Source organism: Symphalangus syndactylus, chromosome 9, assembly GCF_028878055.3.
Source record: "Symphalangus syndactylus isolate Jambi chromosome 9, NHGRI_mSymSyn1-v2.1_pri, whole genome shotgun sequence".
Classification (NCBI taxonomy): Eukaryota; Metazoa; Chordata; class Mammalia; order Primates; family Hylobatidae; genus Symphalangus; species Symphalangus syndactylus.
The window spans coordinates 10,549,963-10,575,592 of NC_072431.2; the positions used below are offsets into that span (position 1 = coordinate 10,549,963).

Genomic DNA, 25,630 nt, shown 5'->3' on the forward strand with positions numbered 1-25,630 from the left:
TTTACATGTGTTATATTGTTTAATCCTTACAACCACGCCTAAGTTAGATTATTATTCTTGTTTTACAAACGCAGAAGTCATTGAGTTAAGTCACTGAGTTAAAAGAAAAACCTTGTAATTCACATAGCATGTAGTGAAGCTTCAAACCCAATTGCATTGATGCAGTTGTGGATACCCTACCTCATTTTGCCAACTGCATATGTGGACTACAGTAACTTGTTGCACTCCTGTGTGCTATGCAGTGCCTGTTACAAGGACCCTAACTACAAGTCTGGCTGTTTTTTATTTCACTTGCCTTCTCCATGTGCTGTGATTCTTAAACTTTACTGCACTCAAGAATCAAGGGAACTTATAAAGAAATCAGATTCTAAGGTTCCAACCCCAGAAATTCTAATTCTGGAAGTCTGACTATGTCCCATGAATTTGCACTCTAAGCAGACTTCCTAGGTCACTCTGAAACAGGTGGTCTGTAGACCACACTTTAAGAGTTATCTTCAAGGATTGGGCTAGTTTTAGTTTCTAGTCCTTTCTTGTGTATCTTAATGTAAATAATTGGAAACTGTTGGGTTAAATTCCATAGTTAGTATTGTAGAAGTATGTGTAAATATGTTTTATGGCTGAAAATGAAATGTTGAGTAATTTTTGTGGATTAGTAATATCTTTAAAAAGCACTCCTATTTCTAGGAGACATTTTTATTACATCAATATGTTGTCTGAACCTGCCTCTTTGTGGGGAAATCTTAAAAATTTTATATAAAATAGACAATTCTCCCAGAATTATGGCATTATAACTTACTCAACAGCTTTGGAAACACAATAAAAGAAATATTATGAACTTACTATTCTTTCTCTTTACTCTTGACATTAAGATATGCCCTTAAAATTATAACTGTATGTATTTATACCGTACATGAAAAGTGTATACATTTCATAGATATGAATATATAGGAGCAATCCACTTCTGCTTCGTTGCTTTTTACATTTTGTTTTCAGTTTTCTAACAAAGGTCATCTTTCTGTTCAGTACAGGAATCCAATCTCTATCTAGTGTTGACATAAGGGAACTATAGGCTATTTTTAAAATGTCAGTTATAATCTCTGAATGGAGTGCTTGGGTGGCCAATTTCATGTTTCTGAATTTTGATGGTGGTAGAGGTTTTTAGTGCCAGATGTGTGGGGATTTGATTCCTGTGTAGAAGGATAAAGCAGGAACCACATAAGATAGGTGCTGAGAAAATTAATTGGCCTTTACAAGCCATTTGTCACAAGGCACAGGGTAGTTCAACGCACAATGCATAATGTGTGCAGCAAGACCAGGTGTGTATTGGGTTATCTATGGTAACATCCTGATAGCTACTTGAAATCTGGCTGGTACTAGCCAAACAACAGAAAATATTCAGTTGGTTGAAATAAGATAGGTAATGACATTTTTTTATTTAGGTGATCTGTCCACTCAAGGCAGAATGCCACCCAGTGGTAGTCTGATAGGAGTGGCAAGGGCTTGGTGGTAAAAATGATGATGAAGAAAAAGCTTACAAGCTATACATACCATAAGAGAACCTAGGACTCATTCGCAATATAATTCCAGGTAGATAAGTGATATATTTAGCTTAGTAAGAATTGGTGCAGGAATTGGGGTCAGTGGTTCTGTACTGTTAGAGGAGGTTCATTGGCAAATATATTTGAGAATCTGGGAAACATTTCCCTGGAGAGCCTTTTTTTCTTTTTTTAAAAACATCATGACACTCTTACAAATACCTCTTCTAAGTTCTAAAGAGACAAGCAAAAGTACAGTGCATAAGCCATAATGACTGAAAAAAATATAAAAGACAAGGTGAAAGGAAAATAAGGAAGAATAATAAAATGGGGCTACAAGAGAGAGAACTAGAGATATGTGCTATCAAATTCTCACAGTGACTGAAGGTGGGACACCACATGAATTTTGAATTTCCTAATGAGCCAAAACCAAGAGGGAATCAGGACAAGTTGCAAGATTCAGATTGTCCATATTATACCAGCTTGAGGGGAGGCTATGGCCTTGAAGTCTAAAGGAAGTTCCCCCATAGTTGTTGCAAGGGAGACAGAGTGAAACAGTGTGCAAAAAGATTTTCTTACAGCATTTTTATAGCATTTTTCAGTATAGGATACGTCATTAAACAAAAGCACAATTTTTAAAAAGTGATTCTTTTATTGTCTGGGAAGGCCTAGACAGTATAGTCTGGATTGATTGGTTGGATAAACACAGAGGAACAAGAGAGTGGCAAAACTGTACCATGCATGCAGCAGGCCATGCTCTACAAGGGCCTCTGAGGATGCAGCAGAGAGGTACCCTGGGTAATTTCTGGCAAATCTTTCAGTATTGTTATTGTATGTTAGTGATGGTGGGAAGATTCGTAAGTCTTAAATATTTACTGAGTACAGGATAAAGTTCTCATACTTTTATTAAAATAAAGGAGTTTAAGACTCTGTATTGAAGAGATAGCAGTCTATAGTTCCAACCACAGGCAAATTAAAACATTCCTAAAACTAGACTCATTTTTGTGTTGGCTCCAACAGTTGAACAAATTAGAGACTGAATCCTCATAGTTTAAACCCTTAGAGCATCTTTGAGACTATTGTAGTTTGGAAAATTTCCCATGCAGAAATAATTAATTGATCATTAGGCCATAAAAAAATCTTACTCAGGATATCTAACTTTAATTATAGTGGCTGGCCAGTGATACATAGCTTAAATTACTCCTTAGTAACCAAAGGAGGTTTTCTGTCAATTCATATGACAAATATCTGTCAAAATTTATGAGAGTCAGCATTCCTTCTGCTGTTAGCTCACCAGGCCCTTTGTCTCTTGAGACCAGTGTGAGTCTATTAGATCATATCCCTAGTATTGAGGAGAGCACTTAATTGTTCTCCTAGATGTGAGGTAGGAATGGACTACATCTATTAGGTAATCTACAATGTGTCAGTGGGCAAGTGTACCCTATGTGATGATAATGATAATGATATCATAATAGTGATTTTACTGAATATTTACTACATGTACTTGATACTTGCTAAGCACATTATGCACTTTATTTCATTTAGTTTTTGACATTCATTTAGTTATTATTAAGTATAATTGTTTTCAACTTGCAGCTATGGAAACAAGAGTTTAAAGAGCTTACTTACATTTGCACACCTACAAGGTAGAATGTACACCCAGGTGGAAATAGGAAAGTCCGTATTCTTGTCTATTTGGAAAGAACAACATTTGCCTTTTCATCTTTGCATTTCACCATCTGACCTACAGATTATAGATCTCATAACAGAGTTCAAATTAAGGGCCTTTTGCTATTTAGCATGGAGGGAATGTTTTGCCAGGCCCAAGGCTTAGCCATTGTTCCTGGATGGGAGCCACCTGCCAAATTTCTTGAAACATAACTGTTAAATATTATTATATCCAGCAGAGTAGACTCAGTTTTTCAGAATATTTTCCATGTCATTTAGAATCCTTAATGATTAGAATATTATTTAGAGATTTTAAATAATTTTATAGAACATGAATTATATTTTATTGTTTAAATTAAAATATTATTTTAATATTAAAAAACTTTAAACTTCTAACTATGTCTTCAAAGTACTGTTAGTTATATCTATGACTTCTTTGATGCTGGAGTCTTTGTCAGGTTCACTACTGGTATGGTAGTCTTTCAATGGGCAATTTTGATTCACTTTTGAAAATGTTATTCACAAAATAATTTCCAGAAAGATACGATAAATAAGCAGTAATTACTTGTACATTTTATCTTCATAGTGTAAATCTTGGGATAGTGCAAAATGCTCAGATCTCAAGAAATATTATTTATGCACACAAAAATGTAAGAATGAAAAATATTTGTCCATATATATGGTTAAAAATTATTCTCTGCTGTTATTGGTTTCATGCTGTGGAAACAAACCCTGAAGGGTACTGATAAGTTGCCTTAAGGCAATTATGCTTTTAGGCCATTTATCCTAATGCATGTCTAATATGAAGTCATATGCCCTTCTTCATTTTATAAGGAAACTGTCCCGGTGTCTGAGAGCTTAGAGTTTATAAAAGACCTATATGAACGGATTAATCAGGTGAGGTCTTTTGGAAGAGCTAACTTTTATACTAGATTTGTAAATAATTAATAAAATAGACTATTCTATAAGGACAAAGAATATAGGCAAATGGAGATAGCAATTTAAAACACCACGAGGCTAAGGAAGAGGAACACTGGGTACATGATATATAAGAAATTAAGAAAGATGGAAGATGGCCGAATAGAAACAGCTCCAGTCTACAGCTCCCAGTGTGAGCGACACAGAAGACGGGTGATTTATGCATTTCCAACTGAGCTTTGAAGAGAGTAGTGGTTCTCCCAGCATGCAGCTTGAGATCTGAGAATGGGCAGACTGCCGCCTCAAGTGAGTCCCTGACCCCTGAGTAACCTAACTGGGAGGCACCCCCAAGTAGGGGCAGACTGACACCTCACACGGCCAGGTACTCCTCTGAGACAAAACTTCCAGAGGAATGATCAGGCAGCAGCATTTGTGGTTCACCAATATCTGCTGTTCTGCAGCCACTACTGCTGATACGCAGGCAAACAGGATATGGAGTGGACCTTCAGCAAACTCCAACAGACCTGCAGCTGAGGGGCCTGACTGTTAGAAGGAAAACTAACAAACAGAAAGAACATCCACACCAAAAACCCATCTGTACATCACCATCATCAAAGACCAAAGGTACATAAAACCACAAAGATGGGGAAAAAACAGACCAGAAAAACCAGAAACTCTAAAAATCAGAGTGCCTCTCCTCCTCCAAAGGAACGCAGCTCCTCACCAGCAATGGAACAAAGCTGGACAGAGAATGACTTTGACAAGTTGAGAGAAGAAGGCTTCAGAAGATCAAACTACTCTGAGCTAAAGGAGGAAGTTTGAACCAATGGCAAAGAAGTTAAAAACCTTGAAAAAAAATTATACGAATGGTTAAATAGAATAACCAATGCAGAGAAGTCCTTAAAGGACCTGATGGAGCTGAAAACCACCGCATGAGAACCACATGACGAATGCAAAAGCCTCAATAGCTGATGCGATCAACTGGAAGAAAGGGAATCAGCGATGGAATACGAAATGAATGAAATCAAGCGAGAAGAGAAGTTTAGAGAAAAAAGAATAAAAAGAAACGAACAAAGCCTCCAAGAAATATGGGACTGTGTGAAAAGACCAAATCTATGTCTAATTGGTGTACCCGAAAGTGATGGGGAGAATGGAACCAAGTAGGAAAACACTCTGCAGGATATTATCCAGGAGAACTTCCCCAATCTAGCAAGGCAGGCCAACATTCACATTCAGGAAATACAGAGAACGCCACAAAGATACTCCTCGAGAAGAGCAACTCCAAGACACATAATTGTCAGATTCACCAAAGTTGAAATGAAGGAAAAAATGTTAAGGGCAGCCAGAGAGAAAGGTAGGGTTACCCACAAAGGGAAGCCCATCAGACTAAGAGCGGATCTCTTGGCAGAAACTCTACAAGCCAGAATAGAGTGGGGACCAATATTCAACATTCTTAAAGGAAAGAGTTTTCAACCCAGAAACTCATATCCAGCCAAACTAAGCTTCATAAGTGAAGGAGAAATAAAATACTTTACAGACAAGCAAATGCTGAGAGATTTTGTAACCACCAGGCCTGCCCTAAAAGAGCTCCTGAAGGAAGCACTAAACATGGAAAGGAACAACCCATACCAGCCACTGCAAAAACATGCCAAATTGTAAAGACCATCGAGGCTAGGAAGAAACTGCATCAACTAACGAGCAAAATAACCAGCTAACATCATAATGACAGGATCAAATCCACACATAACAATATTAACTTTAAATGTAAATGGGCTAAATCCTCCAATTAAAAGACACAGACTGGCAAATTGGATAAAGAGTCAAGAGCCATCAGTGTGCCGTATTCAGGAAACCCATCTCACGTGCAGAGACACACATAGGCTCAAAATAAAGGGATAGAGGAAGATCTATCAAGGAAATGGAAAACAAAAAAAGGCAGGGGTTGCAATCCTAGTCTCTGATAAAACAGACTTTAAACCAACAAAGATCAAAAGAGACAAGGCCATTACATAATGGTAAAGGGATCAATTCAACAAGAAGAACTGACTATCCTAAATATATATGCACCCAATACAGGAGCACCCAGATTCATAAAGCAAGTCCTGAGTGACCTACAAAGAGACTTAGACTCCCACACAATAATAATGGGAGACTTTAACAACCCACTGTCAACATTAGACAGATCAACGAGACAGAAAGTTAACAAGGATATCCAGGAATTGAACTCAGCTCTGCACCAAGCAGACCTAATAGACATCTACAGAATTCTCCACCCCAAATCAACAGAATATACATTATTTTCAGCACCACACCACACCTATTCCAAAATTGACCACATAGTTGGAAGTAAAGCACTCCTCAGCAAATGTAAAAGAACAGAAATTATAACAAACTGTCTCTCAGACCACAGTGCAATCAAACAAGAACTCAGGATTAAGAAACTCACTCAAAACAACTCAACTACACGGAAACTGAACAACCTGCTCCTGAATGACTACTGGGTATATAACGAAATGAAGGCAGAAATAAAGATGTTCTTTGAAACCAATGAGAACAAAGACACGACATACCTGAATCTCTGGGACACATTCAAAGCAGTGTGTAGAGGGAAATTTATAGCACTAAATGCCCACAAGAGAAAGCAGGAAAGAACTAAAATTGACACCCTAACATCACAATTAAAAGAACTAGAAAAGCAAGAGCAAACACATTCAAAAGCTAGCAGAAGACAAGAAATAACTAAGATCAGAGCAGAACTGAAGGAAATAGAGACACAAAAAACCCTTCAAAAAATCAATGAATCCAGGAGCTGGTTTTTTGAAAAGATCAAGAAAATTGATAGACTGCTAGCAAGACTAATAAAGAAGAAAAGAGAGAAGAATCAAAGAGACACAATAAAAAATGATAAAGGGGATATCACCACCGATCCCACAAAAATACAAACTACCATCAGAGAATACTATAAACACCTCTACACAAATAAACTAGAAAATCTAGAAGAAATGGATAAATTCCTAGTCACATACACCCTCCCAAGACTAAATGAGGAAGAAGTTGAGTCTCTGAATAGACCAATAATAGGCTCTGAAATTGAGGCAATAATTAATAGCTTACCAACCAAAAAAGTCTAGGACCAGATGGATTCACAGCTGAAATCTACCAGAGGTACAAGGAGGAGCTGGTACCATTCCTTCTGAAACTATTCCAATCAATAGAAAAAGAGGGAATCTTCCCTAACTCATTTTATGAGGCCAGCATCATCCTGATACCAAAGCCTGGCAGAGACACAACAAAAAAACCAGAATTTTAGACCAATATCTTTGATGAACTTTGATGCAAAAATCCTCAATAAAATACTGGCAAACCGAATCCAGCAACCCATCAAAAAGCTTATCCACCATGATCAAGTGGGCTTCATCCCTGGGATGCAAGCCTGGTTCAATGTACGCAAATCAATAAACATAATCCAGCATATAAACAGAACTGAAGACAAAAACCACATGATTGTCTCAATAGATGCAGAAAAGGCCTTTGACAAAATTCAACAACTCTTCATGCTAAAAACTCTCCATAAATTAGGTATTGATGGGACATATCTCAAAATCATAAGAGCTATTTATGACAAACCCCCAGCCAATATCATACTGAATGGACAAAAACTGGAAGCACTCCCTTTGAAAACTGGCACAAGACAGGGATGCCCTCTCTCACCACTCCTATTCAACATAGTGTTGGAAGTTCTGGCCAGGGCAATCAGGCAGGAAAATGAAATAAAGGGCATTCAATTAGGAAAAGAGGAAGTCAAATTTTCCCTGTTTGCAGATGACATGATTGTATATCTAGAAAACCCCACTGTCAGCCCAAAAATCTCCTTAAGCTGATAAGCAGCTTCAGCAAAGTCTGAGGATACAAAGTCAATGTGCAAAAATCATAGGCATTCTTATACACCAATAACAGACAAACAGCCAAATCATGAGTGAACTCCCATTCACAATTGCTTCAAAGAGAATAAAATACCTAGGAATCCAACTTAACAAGGGATGTGAAGGACCTCTTCAAGGAGAACTACAAACCACTGCTCAATGAAATAAAAGAGGATACAAATGGAAGAACATTCCATGCTCATGGGTAGGAAGAATCAGTATTGTGAAAATGGCCATACTGCCCAAAGTAATTTATAGATTCAATGCCATCCCCATCAAGCTACCAATGACTTTCTTCACAGAATTGGAAAAAACTATTTTAAAGTTCATATGGAACCAAAAAGGAGCCCTCATTGCCAAGTCAATCCTGAGCCAAAAGAACAAAGCTGGAGGCATCATGCTACCTGACTTCAAACTATACTGCAAGACTGCAGTAACCAAAACAGCATGGTACTGGTACCAAAACAGAGATATAGACCAATGGAACAGAACAGAGCCCTCAGAAATAATGCTGCATATCTACAACTATCTGATCTTTGACAAACCTGCTGAAAACAAGCAATGGGGAAAGGATTCCCTATTTAATAAATGGTGCTGGGAAAACTGGCTAGCCATATGTAGAAAGCTGAAACTGGATCCCTTCCTTACACCTTATACAAAAATTAATTCAAGATGGGTTAAAGACTTACATGTTAGACCTAAAACCATAAAAACCCTAGAAGAAAACCTAGGCAATACCATTCAGGACATAGGCGTGCGTAAGGACTTCATGTCTAAAACACCAAAAGCAATGGCAACAAAAGCCAAAATTGACGAGTGAGATCTAATTAAACTGAAGAGCTTCTGCACAGCAAAAGAAACTACCATCAGAGTGCACGGGCAAGCTACAAAATGGGAGAAAATTTTTGCAATCTACTCATCTGACAAAGGGCTAATATCCAGAATCTACAATGAACTCAAACAAATTTACAAGAAAAAAACAAACAACCCCATCAAAAAGTGGGCGAAGTATATGAACAGACACTTCTCAAAAGAAGACATTTATGCAGCCGAAAAACACATGCAAAAATGCTCGTCATCACTGGCCGTCAGAGAAATGCAAATCAAAACCACAATGAGATACCATTTCACACCAATTAGAATGGCGATCATTAAAAAGTCAAGCAACAACAGCTGCTGGAGAAGATGTGGAGAGCTCAGAACACTTTTACACTGTTGGTGGGAGTGTAAACTAGTTCAACCATTGTGGAAGTCAGCGTGGTGATTCCTCAGGGATCTAGAACTAGAAATACCATTTGACCCAGCCATCCCATTACTGGGTATATACCCAAAGGACTATAAATCATGCTGCTATAAAGACACATGCACACGTATGTTTATTGCGGCACTATTCACAATAGCAAAGACTTGGAGCCAACCCATATGTCCAACAATGATAGACTGGATTAAGAAAAGGTGGCACATATACACCATGGAATACTATGCAGCCATACAAAATGATGAGTTCATGTCCTTTGTAGGGACATGGATGAAGCTGGAAACCATCATTCTCAGTAAACTTTCGCAAGGACAAAAAGCCAGACACCGCATGTTCTTACTCATCGGTGGGAATTGAACAATGAGAACACATGGACAGAGGAAGGGGATCATCCCACACCAGGGACTGTTGTGGGGTGTGGATAGGGGGGAGGGATAGCATTAGGAGATATACCTAATGCTAAATGAGGAGTTAATGGGTGCAGCACACTAACATGACACATGTATACATGTGTAACAAACCTGCACATTGTACACATGTACCCTAAAACTTAAAGTATAATAATAATAAAATTAAAAAAAAAAGAAAGATGGAGGGGGAAGTGAATAGAAATATAAGGCTTTGAGGTTAGGACTGAGACATTTAAATTAGAGTCATAGGTGATGTAAAATTGTATATTTACAGATATTTTTGTGTATCATATGTCAGAAAAACAAATGAAAGATTAATTTCATAATTTTGTATGAGACATGAGTAAAAGTAACAGTGATTTGTTTAGTAAATTTCATATTAAGCTTCTTCTATTTGGTACTAATATTTAGTGATGAGTAAATATGACTAAATATAAATATTATGACTCACTTTGGTCATAGTCTTATAGCGGAGTCTGGAGTACATGGACTACAAAAGTAGGTGCTGCAATAACAAAAATAGATTAAAAATACTTCTGATTGAGAAAGTGAAGACTATTTAATGGAGGTGACTTTTAAGCTGGACTTTCAAAGGTTAATATCATTCCAATAAGCACAAAAGAAAAGCTATTCCAGGTGGAAAGGCCAGGGCTGGCCAAGGGTACAGACAGAACTGTTGGTCAGGAAGTTGGAAGGAGTATGCAAAATACTGAGAGGTGTTTTAAGCCCCTTGTAAAATCACAGTCTCTTTACATTTACATGTAGATCAGCTCTGAGTACATAAGAAGACCTGATTAAATGTGCCAATGATCTTTTCCTACTAGTTTCTTATGTGCCAATGATCTTTTCCTACTAGTTTCTTATGATGTGGTTGAATAGAATCACAATTCTATTCACAACTGATAGAACTGTGGAGTAGAGTGCCAAAAAGCTAGGTAGGTTGGCATCGTATCTGATACCTATAAGCAATCAAAAATTTATTCCTTGCCTTCACAGATATCTTCTAATTCGATTCTCTCAAAAACTTTATAAATTAGTGAGAGTAAATATTCTATCCCTTTGTGGTAATTTAGATTAGCCGATACTTGCCAAGGTTACTTAATTGGTAAGTGGCGGAAAGGGATTTGTACCCAGGTTTTCTGGTGTCAGGTTTAGTCTACGCCACACATGCAAAATGACAGAGGTGTAACCATTTTAACAGATTAATACTATGAGAGGAGAATCAGCAAAGAGAGCAGTAAAGAATTTACCTGAAAATCTTTAATTTCCTGGCAATGGAGCCTTATAGTTCTTGATTTTTAAGAGACAGCATTCTTCTGTTAGTTGATAGGCTATAAAGAAGCCAACTGCTGCGATATACTATTAAACAGCTATATCTTAATTTGAAATCTGTTGGTATGGTCGTGCCCCATTTAGTTGTTATTTGGATGGACAATGGTGAACCTATCTTCTGTAACAAATAGAAATGAATGAGCTTTTATTAAGGGGATCCATATTCTATCAAGTTCATGTTTACTCATAATTTTATTACAAGGACAAAGGGGAGAGAATGATCCTTTAAAGAATTACTGTAGGATGTTTAGAAAAATAAACACTCCCCCAAATACAGAATTACTATCTTCCCTTATACAGTCCTGTTTTTTTTTAAACAACAGCAAGGAATTTCAGGTGTTTTACTGATAGCCCCATCAATCTTCGCAATATTCCTGTAAGTCAGGTAGGTGGCAGGAATTACTAGTAAGAGGAGAAGAAATTTAATATGTTTATTTGTTGCAAGAAAAAGACACATGAAAACTTGTAGTAAGAACCCTTTAGTTTGAAATATTACACATAATAGCAGGGGAATAAATTATTCAAGGGAGAAAAAATTAAATATAATGAATCTTTCAGAATCTGGAAAGTTTTCTCATAACAAATGAAAATAGAAAATAAATCATAATGAATATTAAAAATAGAAAAATATGACATTTCAGCTAAATTCAATAAACATATATTGAGTGCCTAATGAATTTAAACTTTAATCATTTTCTGTTTCCGTTTATATTGAAGAATGCTATTTCTTAAGTGCCAAGTGTTAAAAATATTTTTAAAATGCTGAAGGCATCTCTTGATAATATAAGCAGTGTATGAAAATGAGCTTTAATAATGATTCAAGTTGTGGGTGGTTGTGAGGAAGGAGAGACAATAAAAATCGTTAGCAGGAGCTCTGCTGAAGTGTCGAATACATTATAAAAGGGCAAATAAAGATAGGTATAACCTTTGTCTTTAAGCACAGAGTATGGAAAAGTGTTAAAGGATAATGATTAGTTATTCATCCTCACTATGGGCATAATAAAAGGAAAAAACCATAAGAAATTTTTAGTTGATAATGGGAAAGATTTCTCAACAATGATCATTGCCTGATGCAGTGCTAGATTGGGCAATTAATGCAGGTTGTGGAACATTTTTAGAGAAGAAAAGAGGTGAAGATACAGGGGTATGTGACTATTAATGTCCCTGGCCTGAGTGTGTGAGTGTATGTATGTGTACATGTATTTTAAGACTGTATTTTTGAGAGATTGCTTAATTCTTTTTATGAAATATGGGGGTAGGGAGGAAGTTGAAGGATAGATTGTTGATCTTTTTAGTTTATTTCTTTAATGTTTCTGACTCTGTAAGTCTAGGAAAATGTTTTAATGTTAAAATTTGCTATTCCCAGCCATCAAAATTGTGTCCAAAGCAATTAAGTGAAGATGGAAAAATAAGTTGCTCAATGTGTATATGTACATATTGTGAGATGTCTCCAGATTTTAAGGAAGGCTAAGACATCTTTTGTCCATGTCGGTTAGAAGTCCAAAGCCATTTAAGCCTAGTGGTTCATGACTGACAGAAATAAAGGGTCTCCAGCTGCTAGTGACTTGATCTTTCAGAAGTATATATCTCTTCCAGAAGCACATAGATTTTAAAAGAGAAGTTGGTGAATAAGGCAATTCTTAACCTAAAAGATAGGAGTTCTCAGATTTTAAGAGTGGGGCCAGAAGGCATGGGGAAGACATAATAATAGCAGAAGTACTTTCAATCATACCATATAGGAGACCACTCATAATAAAGGTGAACATAGGAACAAGAGATGGTAAAATAGTAAATTGATAAAGTGACTAAGAGAAAATGGGAAGAGTGAAAGAAATCACAAAATGATAAGAAAGCTGAGCAGAGAGAGAGAGAATCTGGTTATAAGTGAGACATGAAATGCAGAAGGAATAAAAAAGAGACAGAGGGTTGGGCATGGTGGCTCACGCCTATAATCCCAGCACTTTGGGAGGCTGAGGTGGGCAGACCACCTGAGGTCAGGAGTTCAAGAACAGCCTAGCCAACATGGCGAAACCCCATCTCCATTAAAAATACAAAAATTAGCCGGGTGTGGTGGCGGGTGCCTGTAATCCCAGCTACTCGGGAGGCTGAGGCAGGAGAATTGCTTGAACCTGGGAAACGGAGGTTGCAGTGAGCCAAGATCGTGCCATTGTATTCCAGCCTGGGCAGCAAGAGTGAAACTCCATCTCAAAAAAAAAAAAAAAAGCCCTCAAAACTATGTTCTGGTTCTAAAGTAGCTAAAGGAAGTGTCTACACATTGCTAAACAACCAATGAATTAAGTGTAAAACTTACTTAAAATTGTTGTTTTGCATTTTGCAGACTTAGTCTTAGCTACCCTTTTTAAAAAAAAAAAAAACTTATTTTCATCTCCCCTTATTCCCTCCTCATCTCTTGTTTCCACTTCTCATTGTATGTATGTATGTATGTATGTATGTATGTATGTATGTATGTATCCATCCATCCACCTATCATCTAGCTATTTCTGTGTTATTTAATTTGATTCTTATATCAAATCCTCCACGATGTAACAGGTTAAAGTTGATTGTAGTTGTCATAATATTAAAAGCTCTTAAATAATTTGAATGTGGACCCAAAATTAGATCAGTGTTTCTCTAGTGTGGTTCAAACCTTGAACAAGTTATACTTTTATTAAAATGTAGATTAATTGATTAAGAATCTTTAGAGATGGTTATGGTGACAATCTATATGCTGGACTGTATTTTAAACACGTTTACATGATGAGATTTATGCACTTTAATATTTGATAAGCATTACTGTAGAGTAAATATATAGAAACCTAGAAATGATAAACTTTTCTGATTTTAGATATACAGGCTTTTAGGAATACTAATGTGAGTGTTGAGGCCAGAAAAATGAAGCCGGGTGGTACTGGAGGAGTATCTCCGAAGACTGCTCTCAGTAGGCTGACAACAAGTTAAGATGAATGTGTAACTGTTTTCTACATTCTTCTTACTGCTATAAAAATAATTGAAATGCAGAATGCTTAACTTCATTCAGCTGTAAGCCTTGTAAGAACGTCAATAAAAATTTAAAAATTCTATTCCTGTTCTTTCATTTTTCTAGTTTCCCTGGGTGTCTCTCATCACCCTGCCTAATCCTTTCTCTACAAAACATTTCTTCTTGACACTTGAGCTCTACTTTTATTACTTTTTCCATTATGCAAAAGGTAACTTGAAAAAACTGTATAAAAGGTTTATGCGTTTATGTTAAAGTTTTGACAGTTGTAGAAAAAAGTGAAATTGGTTATTGCTACCTCAATGAAATTATTTTGTTAATACTTCAAAGATAATTTTTATGTGATTCACACTGGAGACAAGTTTGATTATTAATTTCTATAATAGAACATAATTATGTTGGGGGGGACATTTAAATTTGCCTGAAAAAAGGCTGTTTTTCATCTAAGCTTTTAAAATGGCTGGAATTTATCACATGTTAAAAGTTTAGGGTCTGACCAGGTGATACAGAAATGACCAAGAATTTCTTCCATAAGCTTACAAGTAAATGGAGAAGGCATTTTTGGTAAATACTATAATCTTCTCTTACATTATATTGATTAGGTTTTTCCTTTTTAAAATTTCTTTAAAGTGACAAGTGTAAAAATAGACTACTGAGGACTAAATTATTTCTATTCAGAATGATTTTATTTGTTCAAAACTATTCTAGAAGGAAGTGCAAAACTTCAAGTATGTATGGAGTTTGATGCAATATGAAATGTATGAGTGTGGTATTTTAGCTATCTGGTGCAATATAAGGTCATTACTTTGGAAGAAACATTTCATATCCTTACAGGTCCCCATGATAGTCTTTCGCACCAGTGAAGGAATATAAAACATGAGCTCAGCCTCTTGGTTTATAATCTGTGAAGTTTTGAGTATATTGTTGAGTTTCAAAAACAAGGGGATGTGAATTATAAAGAAACCTTTAAGAGTTGTGATTGAATGCAAAAGTTAGTTCATTTTGGGGAAGTATATTGGCTCAATCCTATAGGCTAATTATCCAAATCTTATTAAGGTTGGATATATTTACATCACAGATTTCTTTATTTCTTGTTGACTTAGGATAGTTTCACACTGGTAACAATAAAAAAAGAGAATTAAAATAATTACCAGAATACTTCAAGTGAGAAAGTGATTCTCCTTAAATATTAAGTTTAAAGGGGTTAAAAATGTTCTTTTTGGTAACCTCTGAGCCAGTCTCCCCTAACCCACCTACAGTAGCGAACCAAATTTAGTACCTAATGCAAATATATTTTTGAAAAAAAAAAAAGAAAAAAAAGAAAGGAGGCCTCTATAAGGGATAGCGGACAGAGAAGTAGAAGAAAGCTGACTTTCTAGTTAGTGGGCAACTCCCTATGCCCGCTAGCTAGCTCCCCTGTCTCCAGGCTGTGAGACAGGTTACTCACACATTCTAAGAGTTCTCCTGCACAGGTGGAATGGAGCTAAAAGGATTTCATGGATCTCCTGCGAACCATTACGTGATTGTTTCTTGTCACCAAGGTTCATCCCTGTGCTTCTATCATCCTCTCCTCTGCTTTGGTTTATTAATATTGGGGTGTTCTCACTGTTGCAGCTTCCTAAGCTTTTATAGAAGATACAGAGCTTAATTCTCATTTTTCTAAATATAAAAGGATGTCAAATTGGTGGTTTTGAAAGAGACACCCATATATCAAACACCAATGTTAGTCATGAAACAGATGACACTCTAGGAAGTTTAAGCAAGACCAGCCTGGGCAACAACGTGAGACTCCCATCTCTACAAAAAAATTAAAATAAACTGGATTTTAAAAAATTGCACAGTAACTCTCTTCCCATGGGGCGTGTCTTCCTTCATTTTTAAGCAAGAGAGGGGGGATTTAGGAAGCTTAATTTGGATATCTGCTGATAAATGGGCTGAAGGGGACATTGGGCTCAGACTACACACCTACAGGTTGTGAAGGCCACATCCAAGGAAAGGTTATCCCAGACTGGAGTGGGTCAGGCTCAAGGGAACTTAAGTAGGGCTCCTCCTAATGCTGCCTAATAGGGTGATCTATGGGACATTCAAGAGAAGGTAGACGTGACTGCAAAATTTATAGAGACTTAGGAAGGAGTAAAAAACCACTGGGAAGGAGTGAATTTGTTTGGGTCAAGGAGCTGCATGTGAGAGTCCACACTAATGCTGGACATCTCTGAGGAACTCCAAAATTCACCACATCAGATAAAGCCAGCTGTAAATATCTGCTGGGTCAAGAGTGTGGGAAATCAGTTCAGGGCTGTGTGGTCAACAAGCACTGAGGAAACTAGGACCTGACTGAGTTTTTGCCAAAGGGAGAGGAAAACTACCCCCAGATAATACATTTAGAGAGCATTCGAGGCAAAAGCATAATGTGTTCTGATTATATCCCGTGAGTTCTACTTGGTAAGATACTATGTGCATAAGTCCCAAGACCTCCTTAAATAACTAAAGGTTAATAATTATTATTGGCTCAATTGGTGTAATCTTAATAAGGAAACAACATTTAGTAAAACTGGAAATTGAAAGCCTTAATTTTCTTTTTTTTTTTTTTTGAGTACCAATAAGTCTTTATTTATTCATTGTATTTTCCCAGGGAAAGGAGAAGGGAAGGGAAGAGTCAGCATGTGTTAAAAAATGATTAGAAAATGGGAAAGGAAGTACCCAGTACAGCAAAATCAACCATCAAATAAACACACCCCAGTGATGGGGTCACCAAAGCCCAAAGGGGCTCAGTCTCCTGCAGTTCAGGAATGAGGGAAAAGGATCAGGAGAAAAACAGACAGGTAGAGGCTTTTCTACCCTCCCTCCCCATAAATTCAAGATTTTACACAAAGCTTTGGTTTCTAGCAGTAAACATGGAGTTACATTCGTTCGTCTCCTATTAAACAATCTTGTGGCCACTTTGACATGTTTCTAGCACCTGCATAAAAGTACCTGAGTGACTTGGATATACATTCATATTCCCTTTCTTGGCCTCCTGACCCCACTTTCTACATGGAAGGCCCCCAATTGAAATGAAAATTAAGGCAATCGAAAGCCTTAATTTTCAATCAGTACATTTCTTTATCTACTTCATGTAATAAAGTACTACATTCTAAACACAAATACTTACGACTTTTTTCAAGGTTAGATAATCACGAATCACTGGGATGTTGTCACATAGTACATTCTTGTTTAATTATGCATAATCAAGTTTTCCTTTATTTTATTATAGTATAGTTTAATATCTCATTTATAGATACTTATAAGAAGAAATTTTTTTTCTAATCTCCCCAAAGCCTTGCAGTGATAGCACTGAGGAAAGCCGGTAGACCTAGAGGCCACTACCAAGTTCCCCTCCATGTGATTTGTTGAATTCCAGGTGGGTGCTCTAACTTTTGGACCATACTCTGAGACTGGCATCTTACAAGGCCAAGATGGTAGTGCCTGTCCTTGTGCCTGATATAGACTTTGGTTTTGCTATTTCATATCAATTATTTTAGACAATTAAATATTGCAAGATATGTAATCTTAAAAAAGGAAAGTAGTCTCTCCTTATCCGTGATTTTGCTTTTCCTGGTTATCGTTACCCACGGTCAACCATGATCTGAAAATGTTAAGTGGAAAATTCCAGAAATAAATAATAAATTTTAAATCGTATGCCATTCTGAGTAGTATGTTGAAATTTCACATCTCATTCTGTCTGCCTGAGACATGAATCATCTTTTTGTCCAGCATATCCATGCTGTGTATGCTAGACATCCATTAGTCTCTTAGTAGCCTTCTCAGTTATCAGATTGACTGTTGTGATATTATAATGCTTGTGTTTGACAGACCAGGAGGACCATCACCTTGGACAAACACTGCCTATTTAAGTTCCAGCTCCCTTTCTAGCGTCATGCATTTCAAGGAAATCACTTCTCTTATTACAAGCAGCCAGAAAGAGCAGACAGTAAAACACAGGTAAGACAGCTGGGACACAGAGGGAGGTGGGGGGAAAGTCTCTTGTGTAACGGGCCAAACTTCACCCTCATACAATGGGCCCAAGTAAAACAGTGGGCCTTAATAAGCACATTCCTTTCCCTTCAGGTGCACTAAGGTAGGCCAAAAGCAGACTGAGGGACGTGCCTGCAGCTGCAGAAAGATGTGTAGGAACAGACACACAACTCTCCCTCCCAGATAAGCACAACAAAGAGACACAGAAGCAGTCCAAGCCTCTGCTAAACTCTCCCACCCTGAATCCTTAAAAACTCTTAATCTATAAGAGAGTGTGGCTCTGACCTAACTCGGCTAGCCGCCCCTCTCAGGTTAATTTAAAATAATCCTGTCCCTGTTGACTAAAAAGCCACCCTTCGTGTTTCTCTCCTCTTTCTTTAATTCTTACAGTGTTTATTTTACTAAATCGTTCTATTTTGTTATTAGTTATTGTTGTTAATGTCTTATTTTGCCTAATTTACTAACTAAACTTTATCATAGATCGGTATGTTTAAGAAAAAACACAGCATATAAAGGGTTTGGTACTATGTGAGTTTTCAGGCATCCACTGGGGGTCTTGAAATGTATCCCCTGTGGATAAGTGGGGACTTCTGTATTCTATTTATATATCTGACAATAAATTGACTACAGGTGGTTGTTTGTAACTACTCCACCTTGCTCTATTTTCAGTTTTGTCATTTCTGTTGCAATGGTCAGAAACACCTATTATGGATGCTACTAATACCATTCTCTTTCATTATTGTCATCTTTCTTAGACTTCTTGGCGTCCCTCATTCATATGGTGGACATTGGTGTCCCTCATTCATATGACGTTTTTCCATTTCGATTCTCCAAAGTTTATTTTTAAATTTTTGTCGTGGATACAGTTCATGCTCTATCCAGGTCCTCTTTAACTGCCAGTGCACTCAGTTCAACAGCTGCTGTTGATGTTTACTGTCAATGCCCCACAACTGAGCAAATATTCTCTAAATATTTGTCTGAATAAGGAGCCACCTCACCTGGGAGCCATGACCTGCTTCCTTCCCAGTGCAGCCTGCAGCTAACACTTCTCTGATGGGAGAGGGGCTCTAAAAGGCTGGCCTCCTTGCTTAAGGTGGGGCCGACTCTGTAATTTCTTGCAGATTCAGAGATCCTCATGGAGCTAGGCATTGTCTAAGACCACATACTTGCATAGCTTTTTTCCTGCATTACCTTTTCCTCACTCCTGTTCCTCACTCCGCATCTCCTGACAGCACTCCTTCAATAAATAACTTGAACAAGAATTTCCATCTCAGACACTGTTTCTAGGAAACCCAACATAAGGTGATCATTTTGATCTCTCCTTAAAGCTTTCTCTAGGTGATGCCATGCTTCAATAAAAGCTAATATGCTGACTTTCAAACTCTGCACATCATATTGTCTCCAGTGAAGGGTGTCCAGGTTCTTGGCGTCTTGAACAAAGAACTGGAAAAAACACACAAACAAAGCAAGGAAGGAATGAAGAGATTTATTGAAAATTAAAGTACACTCCACAATGTGGGAGTGGGCTCAAGCATAGGGGCTCAAGGGCCCCGTTACAGAATTTTGGGGAGATTAAGTACCCTCCAGAGGATTCCATTGGTTACTTGGGATATGCAGTAAATGTAAATGAGGATGAAGTAAAGTTACAAAGTTATTTACTTGGCCTACACCCTGTGGAGAAGATATTTTCCTGTCATAGCTGAAGTGTGAATTGGCCTTATGTTCCCTGCCTGAAGACCCTATTTGCCTGCCTCAATATGTCTTATGTAAATTTCAGACTGAGAAGCACATTTGTCTGCTTTTTGAGGATTTTTCAAATTTGGAACTGCCTCCTATCTCTGGACAAGGTTGCTTTTTGATTCTTTTAGTTGTATTGATTTAGAAATTTCAGAATCATAAATTATTAATTATCAAATTCAATAGTCTTGTGAATATAACATCCTATGGCATATGAAGTTTGCAGACCGGGCATGGTGGCTCATGCCTGTAATCCCAGCACTTTGGGAGGCGAGGCAGGCAGATCACCTGAGGTCAGGAGTTTGACACCAGCCTGGCCAACACAGTGAAACCCCATCTCTACTAAAAATACAAAAATTAGCTGGGCATGGTGGCATATGCCTGTAATCCTAATTACTTGGGAGGCTGAGGCAGGAGAATCGCTTGAACCTGGGAGGTGGAGGCTGCTGTGAGTAGAGATTGCGCCACTGCACTCCAGCCTGGGCAACAGAGCTAGACTCTGTCTCAAAAAAAAAAAAAAGAAAAAAGAAAAGATTTCGGACAGATTACATATCTTGCAATATTTAATTGTCTAAAATAATTGATATAAAATAGCAAAACCAAAGTCTATATCAGGCACAAGGACAGGCACTACCATCTTGGCCTTGTAAGATGCCAGTCTCAGAGTATGGTCCAAAAGTTAGAGCACCCACCTGGAATTCAACAAATCACATGGAGGGGAACTTGGTAGTGGCCTCTACGTCTACCGGCTTCCCTTAGTGCTATCACTGCAAGGCTTTGGGGAGATTAGAAAAAAATTTCTTCTTATAAGTATCTATAAATGAGATATTAAACTACACTATAATAAAATAAAGGAAAACTTGATTATGCATAATTAAACAAGAATGTACTATGTGACAACATCCCAGTGATTCGTGATTATCTAATTGTAGTTTTGATTTGCCTTTTCCTAATGGTTAGTGATATTGAGCATTTTTTTCATACAGCTCTTGGCCATTAGTATGTCTTCTTTGAATAAATGTCTCATAAAGTATTTCAACCATTTTTTAATGAGTTTTCTTTTTGGCTGTTGAACTGTTTAAATTCTTTATATATTTTGGAAACTTACCCCTTTTCTGATGTACAGTTTGTAAATATTTTCTTCTATTCTGTAGGTTGTTTCTCCTGTTAATTGTTTCCTTTGCTGTGCAAAAGCTTTTTTCATTTGATATAATTCCATTTGTTTGTTTTTGCTTTTGTTGCCTGTGCATTAGAGTTCTTATTTCAAAATCCTTGCCCAGCCCAATGTCATGAAGCATTTCTCCTATATTTTTTTCTAATAGTTTCATAGTTTCTGGCTTTACATTTAAGTCTTTAACCCATTTCGAGTTTATTTGTGTATATGGTGAGAGATAGGGGTCTAATCTCATTCTTTTGCATGTGGATATCCAATTTTCCCAGCACCATTTATTGAAGAATTTGTCTTTTTCCCAATATATGTTCTTGCCACATTTGTTGAAAGCCAGTTGGCTCTAGGCGTGTTAATTTATTTCTGAGTTCTCTGTTTTGTTCCATTTGTCTATGTTTCTGTTTTTATGTCAGTACTATATTTTGGTTACAATAGCTATATAGTATATTTTGAAGTCAGGTGGTATGATGGTTCCAGCTTTTTTCTGTTTGTTAAACATTGCTTTGGCTATTTGGGGTCTTTGTGGTTCCATATAAATTTTAAGATTGTTTTTCCATTTCTGTGAAGAATGTTATTGGTATTTTGATAGGGATTGCATTAAATCTGTAGATTGCTTTGGGTAGTGTAGTTATTTTAACAATATTAATTGTCCCAACACATGAACATGAGATATTTTTTCCATTTATTTCTGTCTTCTTCAGTTTTTTTTAGTATTTTGTAGTTTTTCTTGTGAAAATCTTTCACCTCCTTAGTTACCTTTATTCCTAGTTAGATTATTTTTTGTAGCTATTGTAAATTGTTTTCCTGATTTCTTTTTCAGATATTTTATTTTTATCATGGCAGTGATCTTTTGTGTTTATTTTTTATCCTGCAACTTTTCTGAATTCCTTTATTAGTTCTAATGCTTTTTTTTGGTGGAGTTATTAGGGTTTTCTACATATAAGATAATGTCACTTGCAAACAGGGACAATTTGACTTCCTACTTTCCAAATTGCATGCCTTTTATTTCCTTCTTTTGCCCAATTGCTCTGTTTAGGACTTCCAGTACAACGTTGAATAGCAATGTGGGCATCCTTGTTTTGTTTCTAATCTTAAAGTTTTCAATTTTTCTACATTCAGTATGGTATTGACTGTGGGTTTGTCAAATATGACCGTTATTGTGTTGAGGTATATTTCTTCTCTACCCAGTTTGGTGAGAGTTTTTATCATGAAGTGTTGTTGGGGTTGTTGAATTTTGTCACACACTTTTTCTGCATCTGTTGCAATGATCACATGGTTTTTGCCTTTCTTTCTGTTAAGGTAATATATAACACTTATTGATCTGTGTATGGTGAACCATCCTTGACCCCTGGGATGAATCCCGCTTGATCATATGAATGATCTTTTTAATGTGCTATTAAATATGGTTTGTTAATATCTTGCTGAGAATTTTCGCATTTATGTTTTCTCAAGGATATTCACCTGTAGTTTTGTTTCTTTGTTATGTCTTTGTCTGGTTTTGGAATCAGGGGAATGCTATTCTTGTAAAGTGAGTTTGGAATAATTTCTTCCTCTTCAGTTTTCTGAAATAGTTTGAGGAGAATTGCTGAGTTCTTTACAGATTCTGAAGAACTTAGCAGTAAAGACATCAGGTCCAGGGCTTTTCTCTGAAGGGTGACTTTTTATTACTGATTCAATCTCCTTACTTGTTGTTAGTCTGTGCATATTTCCTATTTCTTCATAATTTAATTTTGGTAGGCTGTATGTGTCCAGGAATTAACTCGTTTCTTCTAAGTTATCAAATTTGTTGGTGTATAGTTTTTCATAACAGTATCTTATGATCCTTTGTATTTCTGTCATATCAGTTCTAATGTCTCCTTTTTCATCTCTGATTTTATTTCTTTGCATCTTCTCTTTTTTCATGTTGTTAAAAATTTATTCCTTTTATCTTTCCAAAAACTAACTCTTTATTTCATTAATCTTTTGAATTTTTTAAGTCTCTATTTTATTTATGTCTTCTCTGAGCTTCATTATTTATTTCCTTTTACCATTTGGGTTTAGTTTGTTCTTGTTTTTCTAGTTCCTTGAAGTGCATCTTTAGGTTTTTTTATTATAATTTTTTTATAGGGAGGCGTTTATTGGTATAAACTTTCTTTTTACAACTGAATTTGCTGTGTCTTGTAAGTTTTGGTATGTTGTGTTTTCATTTCACTTCTCTAGGAAGTTTTAAATTTCTCTTATAATTCCTGTATTGACCCATTGCTTATTAAGGAGCATGTTGTTCAATTTTAATATATTTGCAAAGTTTTTGAAATTTATCTTGTTGATTTCCAGATGTACATGGTTTTACTCAGAAAAGAAGAAATTGTGTTAGTCCGTTTTCACACTGCTATAAAGGAACTACCTGAGACTGGGTAATTTATGAAGAAAAGAAGTTTAATTGACTCACAGTTCCACAGGCTTAATGAGAAGCATGACTGAGAGGCCTCAGGAAACTTATAGTCATGGTGGAAGGTGGAGAGGAAGCAGGGACTTTCTTCACCTGGTGGCGGCAGAGAATGATAGAGTGTGAAGGGGGATGTGCCACACACATTCAAACAAGCAGATCTCATGAGAACTCACTGTCATGAGAACAGCAAGGGGGAAGTCCGCTTCCATGAGTCAGTCACCTTCCACCAGCCCCCTACCGCGACATATGGGGATTACAATTTGAGATGAGATGTGTGTCGGGACGCAGAGCCAAATCATATCAGAGATGATCTCTATCTTCTTAATTTGTTAAGAGTGCTTCGTGACCTAACATATGATCTATATGGGAGGACATTACATGTGAAGTTGAGAAGAATGTGTATTCTGTAGCTGTTGGATGGAATGTTCTGTAAATGTCTGTTAGGTCCCTTTGATCTATGGTGCAGTGTAAGTCCAATCTTTCTTTGTTGATTTTCTGTCTGGATGATCTGTCCATTATTTAAATGGGCTGGCATATGCTTCAGCTAGGGAAAAAACAGTTCTGGGGCACTAAGCTGAACATAACACCTTATATTTGCAGACTAAGAATATTGGCTTTGCATATTTGCATGCTCCAGTGTTGGGTGCATATATATTTGCATTTGTTATATCCTATTATTAAATTGATCCTTATATAATTATGAAATGACTTTGCCTATTTTTACAGTATTTTAGTTAAAATTCATTTTATCTGTTATGGTCACTCCTGCTCAGTTTTGGTTTTCGTGTATGAGGAATGTCTTTTTTCCATCTCTTAAATTTCACTCTTTGTTTTTAAGAATGAGGTAAGTCTCTTGTAGGCAGCATGTAGTTGGGCATTTAAAAAAAATTATTTAGCCACTCTCTTTTTTTTTTTTTTGAGATGGAGTCTAGCTCTGTTGCCCAGGCTGGAGTGCAGTGGCATGATCTCAGCTCACTGCAACTTCTGCCTCCCGGGTTCAAGCGATTCTCCTGCCTCAGTCTCCCAAGTACCTGGGATTACGGGTGCCTGCCACCACGCCCAGCTAATCTTTGTATTTTTAGTAGAGACGGGGTTTCACTGTGTTGGCCAGGCTGGTCTCGAACTCCTGACCTTGTGATCCACCCCCCTCGGCCTCCCAAAGTGCTGAGATTACAAGCATGAACCACTGTGCCTGGCCTCTCTATCTTTTAATTGGTGAATTTAATTCATTTTCATTTAGAAATATATTGGTATGTAAAGACTTCTCCAACTTTATTGTTTTCTGGTTGTTTTAAAATCCTTTGTTCTTTTCCTCTGGTTTGTAGGTTTTCTGTGATGCTGCCCTTTGTTTTCTTTCTCTTTCTGAATTGTGCATCAGTTATAATTTTTTAAATTTGTAGTTACCATGGACTAACATAGTTTTGTAATTATAATAGGCTATTTTACACTGATAACAACGTGACTTTGGTTGCATGAAAATACTTTAGAATTTTTTCCTCTGCCCCACAGTTTATGTTTTTGTTGCCCTAAAATTTTAAAATTTACATTTTTATCTGCTAGCTATTTTTTTTTTAAATATTGTGTCTTTAGCCTTTCATGCTAGTAAACTGGAAGATTTATAAAGCATCATTCAGTACTGGAACATTCTCAGTTTGAATATGAATTTTCCTCTACTGGTGAGTTTTATATCTTCACATGTTTTCATGACAGTAATTATTATTGTTTTGCTTACAGTTGTAGAACTCCCTTAAGCATTTCATTCTTTCTTTTTTCTTTTTTTCTTTTTGAGACAAGGTCTCACTGTGCCACCCAGGAGTGTATAGTGGAGTGCAGTGGTGTGTGATCATGGCTTATTGCAGAGTTGACATCCTGACTCAGGCAATCCTTCCACTTCTGCCTAATGAGTAGCTGAAACTGCAGCCACATGCCACCATGCCCAGCTTATTATTATTATTATTTGTAGATACAGGGTTTCACTCTGTTTTCCAAGCTGGTCTTGAACTCCTGGTTTTCAGCAATCCTTCCACCTTGTCCTCCCAAATTCCTGGAATTTTTAAGCATGAGCCACAATGCCTGGCCCCTTAAGCATTTCTTGTAAGGCCAGTCTAATGGTGATAAATTCCCTCAGCTTTTGCTTATCTGTGAAGGCCTTTATTTTCTTCTTATTTTGGAAGGATGGTTTTGCTGAATATGGTATTATTAGTTGACAATTATGTCTTTCAGCACTTTGAACATATCATCCCA

General features: G+C 36.9%; 2 long non-coding RNA genes across 2 annotated transcripts in view; both read left to right on the top strand.

The window, feature by feature from the left end:
• Positions 1 to 14,122, top strand: part of LOC129489171 (uncharacterized) — a 28,493-nt gene extending 14,371 nt beyond the window's left edge. The window contains exon 2 of the long non-coding RNA XR_008659924.1: positions 13,890 to 14,122. This is a non-coding gene — a long non-coding RNA (uncharacterized lncRNA). The remainder of the gene's footprint in view (positions 1 to 13,889) is intronic.
• Positions 14,123 to 17,362: 3,240 nt separating this feature from the next.
• The window catches only part of LOC134731399 (uncharacterized), a 73,521-nt gene continuing 65,253 nt past the window's right edge, over positions 17,363 to 25,630 (top strand). The window contains exons 1-2 of the long non-coding RNA XR_010113617.1: positions 17,363 to 17,439; positions 17,892 to 18,020. This is a non-coding gene — a long non-coding RNA (uncharacterized lncRNA). The remainder of the gene's footprint in view (positions 17,440 to 17,891; positions 18,021 to 25,630) is intronic.